Below are 15,405 nucleotides of genomic sequence, written 5' to 3' on the forward strand. Positions count from 1 at the left end.
AGAGAGCAACATTCAAAGGAAGGGTGCTATAAAGTTATGATAAAGGAGAAAAGACATTAATATTGGACAGAGCAGGTGGGTGGCTTTTTGTTTCAGTCGATGAAGAGCCTGCAATTGCACCGTAACTTCTAATGTCATCACTGCAGAAATTGAACTCGTTTGCCTTTAAACTCCCTTCACACCATGGACTTTAGGTGCAGGGATCAGATATATGTATTAGATCATCACACCAGATTTTACTTTTTACTTGCACACCATGACATTTTAGCACTTACTCTGCTGCTACGTACATTGCTTTGGTTATCCTTATAGTTTTATCTGTCTTTTCTTGAAGGGAATGAGTGAATCATTGGAAAGAAAAGCTGCCAAGACAAATAACCATTTTGTGTGGCAAGATTTATATGTAGAAATAATTTTCCCCTCACTTTGAAGGAAAAGAAAAGCTATGTTTAGAAGAGATGTTTGAAAAACAGTGCACATTTTGAATTTTTTGTTATTAGAATAAAAGGAGCTAGCAAGAGAATTTATTAAATACATCAGCACTGCCTCACAAGTTAGCTCTCTGTACAGAGTAACAGAAAATAAGGCAATTCAAGAGATCATTTAATCCATCTTTCTGTCACAGGATTACCTACACCTAAAGCATTCTTAGCATAAGTTCACAGAATCTCCACCGCCCGAGGGGTTTTATAGCCTTCTCAGGCAATTCCCTTCCAGCATTTCTCTAACCTCGTGGCTGGAAAGGTTTTCCTGTGTCTAACTTGCAGCTTCTGTGCTGTGATTCAAGCCCATCCTATCCCCAGTGGAGCTGGAGAATGATTTACCTACAGACAAATTGCTTACACCTCTCTTTGCATCAGTCTTTAATTAATACATACAAAAAGTGCTGTCGTATCTTCACTCAGCCTTTTCTTAGGCTAACAACTTCCACTTCTTAAAATCTTTCTTTAAAAAAATGTACTTGCTATACCTCCTTTTAAATGTGGCTCTACACTTTATGGCAAGGTTGTCTGTGCAAGTTCACTGTCGTTACAGTTTCAACTGTTTGTATTTTCCTAGTGCCCAGAAGGTCCTAATAAATAACTCAATAGCAGCCAGCTCTTCTGAGGTAAATAAAATTACGGAATTACAACAATGCAGAGCACCATGGAGCTTCTACTAATTCTCATAGTTAATCAAAATATACATAGGTATATCACTGTTATACCAAGATAGGTACATTGACATACAGACATAACTATATAGGTAAAAACACACCACGCATGACATAACTGAGGATGACTCCCTCCCTCGTTTCACACTGATGCCCAGCACGCCTTCCAATCTCAGCGAGCACCATTGACCTGGCCCTGGGAAATCACGCCACAGCAGCAGCTGCAGTTATGGGTTTCCCTCCGCTTTCTCCATTCTCTTGGGACACGGTCACCTTTCACAGTTATGATTAAATGACACCTAGAAAATCTTCTATTTCCATAATCTCTTATTCCCCAGTCTCCTCCTGGAAAACACACTCGCTAATCTCGGACACATATTAGCTTTGCTGCGCTACCTACATTGTGGGAACGAGGATAGCCTCCTCTCAACCTTTGCTCATCTGGAGGCAACAGACAACACCGGTTGCACTGCAGCAGCAGTAAAGAGATAAACAATGTGGCCAAGACAATCACAACGGTTGAGAGCATTGTTTAAAATTAGATAGAAAAGAGAAGGCTGTGATCCAAACCTAACTTCTAGTCCAGCTCTGTTCGCTTCTTACGTTAAAATAGTTTTAAAATGCATCTACTATGAGTTCATAAATGCTACTACAATGAAACCACAGTCTTATTGCAAGGGCATCAATGTAAGTGCCATAAAAGAAAACCTGATTATGAAAAAAACATGGTTTCACACTACAGTAACCTCAAAAAATGTTTTGAAAAACAGATACTGTTTTTCAGTTGACAGTTGTCTTACTTGAAACGATTGCAACAACCTATCAAAAAGAACTGCTGTTAGAAAACCTTCTGGATTATAGTGCAGCATTAACATGACACAATGCCTCTTCCTTAAAAAAAAAAAATCTTACCACATATATGCTGAAGTTAAGCATGCTTGAGTCTCTACAGTTAGTGTTTTAGTGTTGCTAAAGACAAGCAAATTTATATCACAGTAACTTGCTCATGAAATTCTTCCCTTATTTTATAATTTTAAAATTGAAAATATGAACTACTTTGTTTTATTTCACCCCATGTTTATTATTTCCCCCACCTATTCTCCAAACAGTTACGAAGATACATGCATGAGTCCTCAAAAAATAAAGCTATTAAGTACAGCCTGAAGACCATCTCATGAACTTCAAGCAGCCTATAGCTGTTAATAACAGGACAAGGCCAAGAAACCTGTATCATGCCACAACTCTCAACTCTCAAGGGCGTTCATTCATCTCCTGCCTCTTTTAACCCTTTCCCTTCTCACCAACACATTTAATCAGCCACTGCGACCTACCCTACACCTACGTCCTGAGAAACACAGCATATGCCTGCAACTTGGAAATGGATTTTAGCAGTTCCTAGCCTGACTAAGCAGTATATTCTGTATTAGAATCTGATAGAGAAGTTAACGGATTCCTTAATTACAAGATAATTAAATTTACAGAATCAGTGGTACTTTCAGATCTTTTAACCACAAAATTTAACTTATGAGAAACTTCAGTAACATAGCACAAAATCTTTATTCATAGCCAAATTCCGCACTGTCTAAACAGCAAAACTAAAGATAGTACTATAATGTAGCTGTAGGGCAAATAAACTAATTTTTATTTCAAACTAATCAATTTCTTGGTACAATTCATTACATATTTGCATTTGGTAGGGTAAATATTTGATCTTCTGGATTTATTGCCCATGAAGGTTAGAAAATGTTGCGTTGTTATCTGTCCTGCTGGCCCTTCACTGTACATATTAGATCTCATTTTGGGGAAAAACACCCAAATTACTTAGGGGTGACAGCTATAAAAACAGCAGTTGCACTTGTGATGAATTACTGACACTGATAACTAACTTCAGCTATAAGTTAGTGGAAACTTTCTCACTTCTCATAAGCAAAATTCCTTCTGCAGCCAAGAGCTGCAACCTTTCCTAGTGTTCAGAACACCACTTAGTTTTGTCAAGAGACTGAAATATGCTCATTTGCATGTACTGTATCAGCATGAGTGTAGGCAGCTGACAAAAATTTGTTGTAGTCATCCAGAATCCTTATTTTTAATGGACTAAACTCAGTTCAGATGTATACCTGGATTACTGAGTCAAACAAGGCACCTGAGGCACTTTGTGCAACCAACTTCTAAGATTAGCCAGCTGTGTGAACTGAAGTTTCATTAACAAATTAATAAATAAATCTAGTAAGATAAAACTATCAAGTCTAGTCCATTCAGGGAACAAAGTAATTTGAAACAACTCAATTTTGACTCTAAAATTTTAAATGCTTTTGGTCTCCCAAGAGGCAGGAATGATAGGGAAACTTACATAGTTTTGTAATAATTTTCTAAGATAGCTCGAGAGCAGGACAGCATTCATTTTAAAGTGATTACAAATCTCTATTTTTAATCAACTTATCTCAGCTTTTAACAAATGCAAAACTTTTCTCTAGGGAAACTTAAGCTTGTGTTTTTGAGCTACTTTCAGTACAGAACCAGAGTAAATGTACTTTTAGTTTAAAATACTACCATTTCCAAATCTTAAATTAACAATGCAAGTTCTACTAGTTTATTTGAAACAGTTTATCCATGCAATTTAAAAAATGTTATTGAAAATAAAAGAAGTTATAAAACCTCTAATCTTACCTTCATAATGGGCACATTTTAAAAATCTCCCAAACCTAATAAATATCACTCATGTCTGTATTACAGCATAGCGCTAAAACCTGAGACTATGTGTATCTATAAACACAGCAGTAAACCTAGCTAGTGTATTTTTATTATCCATTTGAAAAAAAAGTAACATACCAATGATTCATCCAGTGAAAAATAAGTGTGAGTAAATTTCTGTTTTCACCCATATGTTGTCAGCTGTATAAGTACAGAAATTAAGAACTACCTATAGCCTCCATAGGAACACTTTTGATAAATTTTCCTTTCAGAATGGCTTCTTCTGAAAAAATAAACCTTCCTGTGAAGTCTGCTGACATCTAAATTTTATTTCATTCTCACATTCTTGAACATCATTAATCATCTGTATCTAAACAGATTGGTTTCTAACCTTCTAACTGTTTCAAAAAGTATTTTGCTCCAAAGTGATAAAACACAAGGAGTAAATTAGGCAAAAGCTAAAGTGGACTCAGAAAAAAAAAAGATTAATTTAAACAGGTCAAATTAAAAGGAATTCAAAATTCTCATGAATACTTTTTTCCTCTTTCCATCAACTTTAGAAACGATGTTTCCTTTTACAAATATGAATTATTACTCCACTCCTTTACAGTCTAATTAAACATCCCAAGTCCCTGCATGGGTACCAATTTGTAATTTAATTCTGACTAACCACGAGGCATCAATCCTTCCAAAGTTATTACCTTAAGCACGCCCTATCTTACAGCACCAGAGCTAGTGCTTGCTGAAATGGTCTAACATGTTTTTTCTGGCCAGCAAGCATTGAAATGATAACTTGTGTTCCTACTCAAAAATGTCACTATGCTATTTAACACATTTTAAAACCAGGACACATTGCAATGAGAAAATCAGGTAATTTTGCTGGCACAGTTAGCTAAGTCAAGAAAGGGTACAACCCCCGATTTATGTAGCAGTGCTATTTTACCTCAGCTAGCAGGAAGAAGCTGCCAGTTGTGGTTAAACTAGCAAAAATATATATTTTTTTCCCCTCATGAGGATCATTTTACTATGCCAACACAATGTGTAGCTTATCTGACATAGATGGATTTGCACTACAACTATTTTGGCAGTATTATACCAACTTTCCTAAGGAAAACATCTCAAAGTGTCCTGCAAGCCAGTTCTAAATGTGAACTGAAAGCACAAGAGTTGTCCTAGTGCAGACCTACACGTAGACTCGTCTATCCTGTGAAGGAACACAGGTTGCTTCCAAGTATTTATGTTGGTTCATCTAGAACCAGCTCAGCTGTCTTCATACTACAGAGTAGTGTTGATATACCCTTACTGCTTGCAGCAACAAGGCTTATGAGAAATAAAACGGCCAAGGTAGTCACCTGCACTGAACTGGCAAAATTCTGCACTTAATCTACCGTGTCCATGCATGTGGTGGTGTTGGTGTTTCTAGGATGGGTTGGTTCTTGTATGAATTTGTTGAAAGTGTAGGACTTTTTCCTTTTTGAAATCTGAAACTAGCCATCACTGTTCCCTCAAGAGGCAAATAACTCTGGATTCCAGGAAACATTCTGGTCAAATCTTGCCCACCCTCTCATTAAAGATAATGATGAAAAACACCCATCGATGTAAACAGAGAAAGAAGCGACCTTCCTCCTTAAAACATCTGCAATGTTATGTTCAAACATTTCATATACTGAAATGTTTCTCAGTAACGTCACAAATTAAGGCTGTTCTTAAAGCAGAGTAGAGCAGGATAAGGAGCTGCCACTGCACCAGCTAAGGAAAAAGGGAACTATGTGGGAGCCTTGAACCAACAAATGTTGGAGAGAAAAACTGTATGGTGGGAAGATGGGAGTAACTTCTTTTCACCTGTTCTTTTACCTCATTCCTGTTAAACACACCAGCCTCTCACTGAAGCAGAAAATGCCATTTTTCACTGCTCTACACTTAAAAGAATACATTAAAAAGCTGGCTTTAAGAGCAGTGTGTGTCTGTGCTACTGCAAACATTCTAATTAAAGCCCCGACATTTTGGAGCCCCAAGAACACTGAATTGTTAACAAGAACTTAATTCTGAATGTTAAAAGGCAACAGGACCAAGAAAAAATGCTAGTGAATCCTCTGTCCTCTCCTCTTAGGCAGGCAGAAATACTTGCAAGAACAAAAGAAAGGGCAATTTTTAGTAGTTAGAACAGCAGGTGTGGAGGTTGCCGAGCAGAAGGAAAAAAGGCATGCAGAGCAACAGAAAAGCGCCTTTCAACAGTTTTTTTTTTTTTTTTTTTTGAGCATGTGATTTTGGAATTGATAAACCAGGTAAAACAAAAACCAAAGCTGTTCTGCTGGTGATGACATTGCAGGCCCCAACCTTTGTTTCACATCCGTTGTTTTACAGGATGTAAAGAGCTCTCATATTATGCCTAGCTTGGGGTTTCTGCATATTTTTTGTTGTGCACAGAGGTAGGTGTGAGAGAAGCTACTTGAAAATCCTTGTGTAGAATTCCACATAAATCCTGTTTCTTGACCTCACTTGGATCAAGCAATGAACATCCCTTATCCCCTCCCCATTGAACCCAGCGGAGTTGAGCAAAAATACAGGAATGTACCAGAAGCATTAACTGCAGATTGCAGCCATGACTGATTTAGAAGTGGCTTCCTTTGTTCAACGTTTATTTATATATGCTCATTGGGCAGGCATACATCATACACACAGACTGTACTCCTTAGTATTCCAGGTAATATGATAGTACCTTGAAACTACTCTGATATCAACACCATACTTCGCTCCAAACAGCCACATACTAAGAAATGGCTTCCACCTGAAACATTTGTCTCATTTATTTACAGTAGACCCAGAAAACAATCAGTATGGAAATGATGCTGGAAAGAAGCTCTGAAAGCCTCATGTATGGGCAGGGAGGAGGTGAAGCTCAGCTCACACCTGAAACAGGTTCTGGCACGGTATTCTGGGTCATTCCAGCAGAAAGCTGGCATTGATTGCATGTGACCTATTTGTATGCTTCTCTCTGCACAGTTACTAGAATAGTTTACCTTGTTGAAAAATATCCAGTGTTGATGGCGATTAGTTTTACGTTTTTAAACAGTGAAGCTTAAAGGCAAAATTTAAATGCCTTCAAAGAATATAACTGCACAAAGTGCCATTATGAAGACTGAAGAATATACTTGGTTTCAGTCAGGGGGCTAAGTCCTATTACATTTAGCTGTGTGCAAAAGTATGTCACTACTGAGAGAAGGTTTTGCTGTCAGCTACACTTGGAACAATTTTATCTCTGCTTGGTACAGGTGCAAGGCTGGTAGTTAGTTGATGGGCTTGCTCTACATACTGGAGACTGCCGAACAATCACCCCACACCCCAATCAACAGTAAAAGACCCTGAACATATGCTCATGACTGCAAAGCAACGATTACCGCCCTTGTGGTCAAGGTCAGCCCTTGAGCTGACAACTGTGCTCCATGGCAGGAAACAAAGTATTCCTAAAATAAATAAATAAATAAATATATATATATATATATATATCTGTCTTTCCAGAAGCCAGCATTATGTTTCTAGTTTCAGCATCCTTCTAAATCCAATTTAACTCAGCATGCACTAGTAGTAAGCACCTTAAAACTTGCAGATGGAGAAAGTACATGGAGTCATGCATAAAATAAACGTGACCCAGCCATGTATTTTTATTCACTTCAACTGGTTTATGCCATGTAAGTTTCCTCTACATAGAGAAAGGCATTCATTTCTGCATCTTGTCCAAAGTAACTTTACCATAATATTTCAATTAGCTCCTTAGCTAACTTAAGTTTCAGGTGTTTTTGTAGCGCAAAAAACCCCACCAGCTTTACTGAGGTCACTGGGAGTTTTGCCTTGAAGTCAATAGGATCAGCTTTTTACATCAGATGCTCACATCTGTAGTAACAAACCACTGCTTCTTTTCTGGTTGCAGCACTGAATAGTTCCATTTGACAGAACTTTCTGAAATGGTTCTTCTGACAGTCACATTAATTTCTTATTTACCTTATAGACCAGTATATTGAGCATCATTAACAGAACATGTCAAGTCCAATGAATTCCTGTGTAAAGAAAAAAAGTAAAGCCTTCATCATATATGTCACACAGCAAAGGTATTAGCAGCAAGCAGTATTGCAGTCATGCAGTCCATTTCTTCTCCCAGATACTTTAAAGTCTAAACAAATGGAAAAAGACAAGTGGAGAGGTGGTACTATTTCTATTCTACAGACAAGAAGCACAGAGCAATTACAGTCATAAAGGAAGAATATGTCAGATTTGAGAACTGTGTATCAAATTTCTAGGTCTAATGCCTTTAAACAGGAAACACTTATGAAAAATGCCATGCTCCTGTGAAAACTGACCGGGAGAGTGGGGACAGGACCCCGACCAATGACCTAGGAGAACATAAACCCACTTGATGTTTAAATTATTTTCATGACATTTACATACAAAAGAGTGAATGGCTAGGTAATTCTGCTGTACCCTATTTAGTAATGGTCAACTTTGAAGTCACTATAAGCCATAGTGATACCTTCTGTACTAGTAAAGTTGGAAAGTGGCAGTCAGAAGCCTAACTTACAACTTTCTGACAGGAACTAGATGCCAGCACCCAAGAATTTAAAAGAAAATTATTTGATCTGTGTATAATTAAGATATGCACCTCAATTTATTGGAAGGCTGTGATGAAAGGATACAGGGATACCAATATCACCTTAAACTATCCTTGCAGAAAACAAGCTTAGGTATCTTTGAAGGGTCATCTTTAACATCCACATTCAGAGGTACTGTGGAACAGGACACCACTTGGACACATTAAAGAATGATTTTAAAAATTAGATGCTTTTTTTCTGGAAATTCTGGCTGAATAACTGCATGTCGTCTCTACAATAATACAACATCATATGCATTACCTCATTGAAGTCTATGTAAACAATCCTTTATGGGCACAGGAAACAGTTCCTCAGAGTCTGGTCCCAATGACCCATTCTTTCAGGTGTTTCAGCATTATGAAATTAGTTACATTTGTTAAGTGACAATTTTATTATCCTGTAATGCAGATAGTTTTAGCTGTTTTGCCTGAATGGGGAACATAGACAACTTATCATAAAATCTGATCATAGAACACACACAAAAAGAAGCTCTAACGGCGGGGGGGGGGGGGGGGGGGGGCACAATATGCATGCAAATTTTATGAGCACTGTATTATTTTAATTCTAGTATCTCAATGCATTTTCAAGGTCTGTTCCCAAACACTGTATGTACTGTAACAGATTTTTTTTTGACCCTCTTGTCTAATAAACATATAATCCTTTTGGCAGCCACCACAAATGCTCATTTTGCAGTGATTTTCCTTTCACTAACCGTAAGGCCTTTGATGCCTGCTATGTAATATATTTATCAGTATGGATGAAGTCATATACCCCAGTCAGTCAGTTGTGTCTTGGGACAGTAAATTGCATCCAAAATCTACCAAACTATGAAATCATTAGAACTCAAATGTAGCTGAATTGAATCTAATGGAGTCTGTGAAGAGCAGAGGGGGTTTTTGTATTCAGGATTAATCCACTTCAGTTACAGGTTACGCAGTTACAAACCCGAATTCCAGCCTTCCCCCAAATAAAGAGGCCTGACATGGAGAAAGGATTGAAATTTGCCTTCCTTATGTCACCTGGAATGATAACTCACAGAGACACCTCTGGAAAACTCTGGGGGAAAGAGGGCTAATATTTCAAGAGGCAAAGGAGGGGATGAGAGAAACTAAAGTGACAATGTAGTGGAAAATGGGGTTGTTCAAGTAAGGAAATAGAAGCCAAATGCAGACGCAATTTCTCCCCTTCTATATAGCCTTACTCTCTTCCTTCCCATCTTCTACCTCCTTCAGCTGCTTAAATCATGATTTAGTCCCTCCAACCAAAATGGTGGGAGTAGAAATGACCAGGTGACTTCTGAAGAACCATTCCTGTTCTTGAATTTTATTCTGCTTTCTAGTTGCCTCTTAAAATCCTCCTCTACCGCCCCATCATCTCTAAGATCATCGACACATCATCTTTCTTTAGCCAAAAATCAAAGTCAGCAGTCTATTCCTCAGCTTCCTTGGTAATCAAGTGTCATCTACACTATTAAACATACTGCCTTGGTTTGTGGTATTGGAACAAGGGTCATGTATGACTCTCTATTCTCCTTGCTGTCCTATCTTCTTTCTCAGAAAAATCATTATCTTAGTTAACCCTCTTGCCCCAGTTCCTCATTCCTAATACCTAGGCTTGCACATCAGTTAAAAGGGTAAGCATAGACTGCAACATGTTTTGGTGTAGTTTGTGTCAGGTAATTACCACCTAGGATTACTGTACTATTCATGCACCACAACGATGGTAAAGGAGGCTTTTCAGCCTTTTCCAGGGGTTTTTGATTAGTCATTGCAGCAGCTGTTGTAGTTACTGTAGGTCTTAAACGTAACCGTAAGTCAAAGAAGCTTTAACATATGCCGTCATATGCTTTTGCTTTAAGAAAACAATCTGGATTTGCAGTTATAGCAAAATGTAGCAAATAAACACAGCTCTCCTAAGAAGGCTTAGCCAATCCAATGTCTTTCATGCAAAGATTAAGGCAAAAATAAAGTTATATAACAAGAATAATTATTTATAAAGTCACCTAAAAATGACTATTTATTAAAATGAGAAATGTTTCACATTCTAATGTAGACATTTGAGAACAACAACAGAAAACCACCCAAAATTTTATTCTAGACATGTCCAAAAGCTTATTTTATTTCTCTCTGATTTATAAAGCAAGAGAAACATACACTGTCCTGGGTCAAACGAAACATTCTGGGTTGACTTAGCAGTTGTGGGTTTTCTTCCTCCTTGAAAAGGCAAAGACATTTCTGTTTCACCCTATTTAATGTCACTCGATTCCTCACACAATAGGCTTTATTTAATTTTACCATATGACCACTAACTCGGAAATCTAATTCTAATGCCAACTTCATTACACTGTAGTGAATGACAAAAGTTTCAACATAAGAACACAAAGTTTTGACTCTTAACAGTAAATTTGTAGAGGTATTTCAGCAGGTAAGAGGAGGCTATAGTTTCCTACAGAAAATCTGGCTGTCCTATCAGTTATAAGTCAAATCCAGTTTTCCTTCTGCAGGACAGACTGATAGATATTTGAAAGTTGACATGAGCAGAAGTTTGTCTTGGAGGTATATTTATTCTATACCCCTTTCATCAGAGGCTCACAAAGTTCTGAAGAAAGAATTTACACCTGAAAACTCTTTGTGTAATTATCATGACTGAATTATTACACAGTTACTTAATTGTTTCTACAAATGTCTGCTCTTCTCTGGGGCTCTTATCAGCATCAATACCTTTTAGCTCAATGACTTCTATAGATTAGTTGTAAATAAACAGTAAATGTTATTGGATCAGTTTAACATTTGCTTATTCTTGCGCTACAAAAAGGCTGATCTTCCCTTGCTGTATCACTTCTGGTTTTGTATGTCCTTTTTTGCATTCCACCTTCCAATAAACAGTTTCAATCTTTTCAGTATTCCCTCTGGAGCAAATCTTGTACCACCTGTCATGTGAGGAATATGGGAGAAACTCAAGAGTCCCCGATTAGGAAGCTAGAATTATCTTTTAATAAGGCTTGGATCACAATGCTTATTTCAAATAAATACTTAGAAAATGAAAGAGTATTGAAGAAGTAAGGCAATGTTTTAGATTAGACAAGACATGTAAGATATGCTTCCATAGCTTAAAAATAATGTTTTTTTTGAGAAGGTACATCACAGTAGTTCAGAAACCCTATCAATCAGAAACACCATCCAGTGAATAACAAAAGTCAGTTTGAAGGATGGCCGCCTCTCAACCTGACATACTTCCACCTAAGAGCTATTTACTACCACAGGATGCTTTTGGGTTGTATCTACTCCCCCCGCCCCCCGTCTTTACGTCAACTGTATACTGAAAATGTCAAACAAAAAGGGTAAACCTGCCATCCTGCCATTTCATTTTGCTCATAAGCTCTAAGCATAGCAGTTTCTGAAGACAATTTTGAAACAGATGAATTTCCAAAGCAAATCACACAATTCATCATCTTCCTCATATTATAAGGTAATTAACAGTAATTGTGAAGGCCACTTTAATCACAGAAATCTCTCTCAGTCTAAAAAGAAAACTCGCCTTGAAGTAGAGCACTGACTAAGAAAGAATTTAAGAAAAATCACTTAGGAAAACACTTCTCAGTTAATCAGGCCTGCATCTTGAAATTGCAACATTGTGGGCACCAAGTGTCACTGAATTCTTCACAGAAACCTTCATAACCAGGCTAGACACCTGCACTGCAATTGCCTTCCAGTGTCATAAACCTTGTCACAAAGGGGATCTTCAAATGAAGACTATTGCAAAATATACTCAGAGATGAGACCAAAGCTCATCTGAAAAAGTAATAATCTTCTTCAGGGAAGTCAAAAGGTAGCAACCACAGCTTAAATGTCACAGTTTGCTTCCTTGCAGGGCACAGTCATTTGATAATTAACAATTAAGTTGCAAAAAAATCATATATATAAGAATTGCTGATGCATACAAAAGAGTAAGCTTATTTGTTTTATCTAGTAGAAAAATACCTGGGATTTTCAAATAGATAAAGCAAGCCATAAAGAAATCTAGAAGGCATTGATTGTTAAAGTAAGCAGAATGGAAAATTGGCTATGAATGAAGACAAATATGACAATTAATGTTTACAAGCCAACAAGTAATGAGAAAAGCCAAAGCAGCCACATATGTGACAGCAATATGTAGACTTCTGAACTGAAGATCTCTGACTGCTAAATGCATGCAATACAAGACAAATAAATGCACTTGAGACCTGTGGGGATATCAGCTCAATGAACTTGAAACAAGCTGTTAGTATAGCACTGTCTCAGTTGCAACTGCATAATACAGCCAGTTCAGAAGAATATCCATGTGAAAGGCTAACAAAGTACTTGCAATTAAAATCATACATTTAAAAATCCAGGCAGTCATATTGGTGTGACTACCCACAGACATTTTCAAACTTTCTGTGGGAACAGTGTGATTGAAATGTTTTTTGAAAGCCAATATCATGATTGATTGATGATGATGATGAAAAATAGAATGGTTTGGGTTAGAGGGACCTTAAGATCATCTATTTCCACCCCATCCCCCCACCATGGGCAGGGACACCTTCCACTAGATCAGGCTGCTCAAAGTTCCATCCAACCTGGCCTTGAACACTTCCAGGGATGGGGCATCCACAGCTTCTCTGGGCAACCTGTACCAGTGCCTCACCACCCTCACAGTAAAGAACTTCTTTCTAATATCCAATCTAAATCTACCCTCTTTCAGCTTAAAGCCATTACCCCTTGTCCTATGACTGCAGGCCCTTGTACAAAGTCCCTCTCCAGCCTTCTTGAAGGCCCTCCTTAGGTAATACAACTACTAAAAAGTATTACTACTTATTATTATTAAAAGCTTTACCAATATTACTATTAAAAAGGCAGATCTCCCACAGATGTCCATATACAAAGTTTCAGAGCAAATCACAGCTTGAAATTGCTGCCAATTAAGCTGAGGCAAGTGCTTGGGTTCTGCTGTTCATCTTACAGGTGGAGGAGAGCAGGAGCCAACTGAATTCAGCCTAACGCAGCATATGAGCATGCCCGTGGGTCTCTGAAACCACTCACATAGATCAAACACCAGTACCACCAGGGACGTTAGTGAAAACTTCCATCTTGGTCTCATAACAAGGCAAAAGCATCCCAGTTAGCCATCTTTTCTCCAGTCAGGCTTCTCATTGTACTAATAAGGTACTAGCTACCAGGAAAGCAGCATTTCCAAAAAGATGACAGACAGAAAAACAGGGTAGGGAGCCAGCTGAGACATACATGGTACATGAAAACACAAACCCCTTGAACATCAGGGCCTCCTACAGCACATCTGGCTACACAGGGAGGTCTTCAAGCATGCAAAGAAGTTTCTAGCAAAGCATGAGCAGAGGTAGAGGGAAATGTGTGTGCATATCTGTGTATTTAAGAGAGAGAATGCAATGTAAGAAATCTAAAAGTAATTTGATTTTATTGCAAGCAGTTACATAATGGGCACCACGGCAAAAGCATTTCCCGTATAATGGATCTATCAACCTGTCAACGCTACACTGCGGCACCTAATTAGCCTGATGCTTTTTTATCCACCTTGCATTATATTTCAATTTGCCTCTTTAGCTGGCGCATGAAAAAACATTCTGGAAAGGTTGGTTGTACCCTAAGAAAAAAAAATAATCATGAGCCTTAAGTATTTTATATTATACCACATAAATATACGTCATCCATTTTTACTGCTAAAAGCCAGACTAAAGCTTCTTTGCTTTTAATAAAATTTATTATTGAAAATAAAAACTCTGTATATTCTGTATAATTCATATTGTTCTGTCATGCAAACACATTGTTCAGATTGGTCATTCACATGAAGATAAACATGTTTATTCTCCCATTGGTTCAGTGCTATGAGAAAATTAATGCACTGTAAAGCTACCCATAATATAACTCAAAATATGAATACTTCAATCCTTCAGAACTTTCCTACTGGAAAAAAAAGTAATCAGATAATTGAAGAAAGCTGTTTTTCATCAGGAAAATCAGCAGTTTTACAAGACAAAATAACTACTGTGCAAACATCAATATTTTCTCCACTGTTACAAACCTGATGCAGTTTGAAAGCGTGCATACAGGTAATTTCCATATATTTAAGCACAGCCTGCAGAGAGCACCTAACAGCCTCAGATGGTACTCTATTTTTCATCTACACACAGGCTAAAAATCTGTCCAGTTGCTTCAGCACTCCACGATCAACTGGCAGCTTAGGTCTCAAGTGTGATAATCCAGTGTAACAAAAACACATAATAACCACCACAGTGTCAACGTGTCATCGTAAGCACACCCTCTCTCCCCTATACAAGTATAGTTCTTTCACAGTATTGCAACACATATCAATGCAATGTCTTTGTTCAGAGTTTGCAGAGTGACAGCCAGATGGAAAAAAAAATCCCAGGTCCTAATTCTTTTAATGGCCTTGGACCCTTCTGATGTCTCACTCTTTTAGGAATAACCTTTTTAAAGATAAAAATTATTCTGTCATTAACTAAAAGCAGCGTGACTTCTATTCAAACACTAGGAAGTTTTACTTCGGGAGAACACGTGATGTGAAAGTGATTCCCCCCTTATTTGAAAGATTTCTGTAGCATTTTCAGGCAATATACGTTCAGGCATTCATCTTATGTGACAAGAAATATTCTTGGATATTAATAGTCTTTTTCTTCTGAAGTTTTTCCTGAAGGTTTTTAAAATCTGACAGGTATATTCATACTGCCTCAACAAAAACAGTCGCTATTTGCATGTATTGGCTTGACTATCACCCTTCAGATTTTGCAGTCATTTTGCTAGTCCTTTAGGTCACCAAGAAGGATTCTGTATTAGAGGAAGTTGGAATACTTCATGTAAGCAACACGTGGGAACAGAAGCAGATGCCAGATTTTGAAAAATTCTT

The 15,405-nt window shown here is 37.7% G+C and overlaps 1 protein-coding gene across 5 annotated transcripts in view; it reads right to left on the reverse strand.

Moving 5' to 3' along the window:
* SHISAL1 (shisa like 1) overlaps window positions 1–15,405 on the reverse strand; it is an 86,806-nt gene that overhangs the window by 50,201 nt on the left and 21,200 nt on the right. The gene's annotated exons all lie outside the window — the stretch shown is intronic.

Source organism: Falco rusticolus, chromosome 5 (genome assembly GCF_015220075.1).
Source record: "Falco rusticolus isolate bFalRus1 chromosome 5, bFalRus1.pri, whole genome shotgun sequence".
NCBI classification, from domain to species: Eukaryota; Metazoa; Chordata; class Aves; order Falconiformes; family Falconidae; genus Falco; species Falco rusticolus.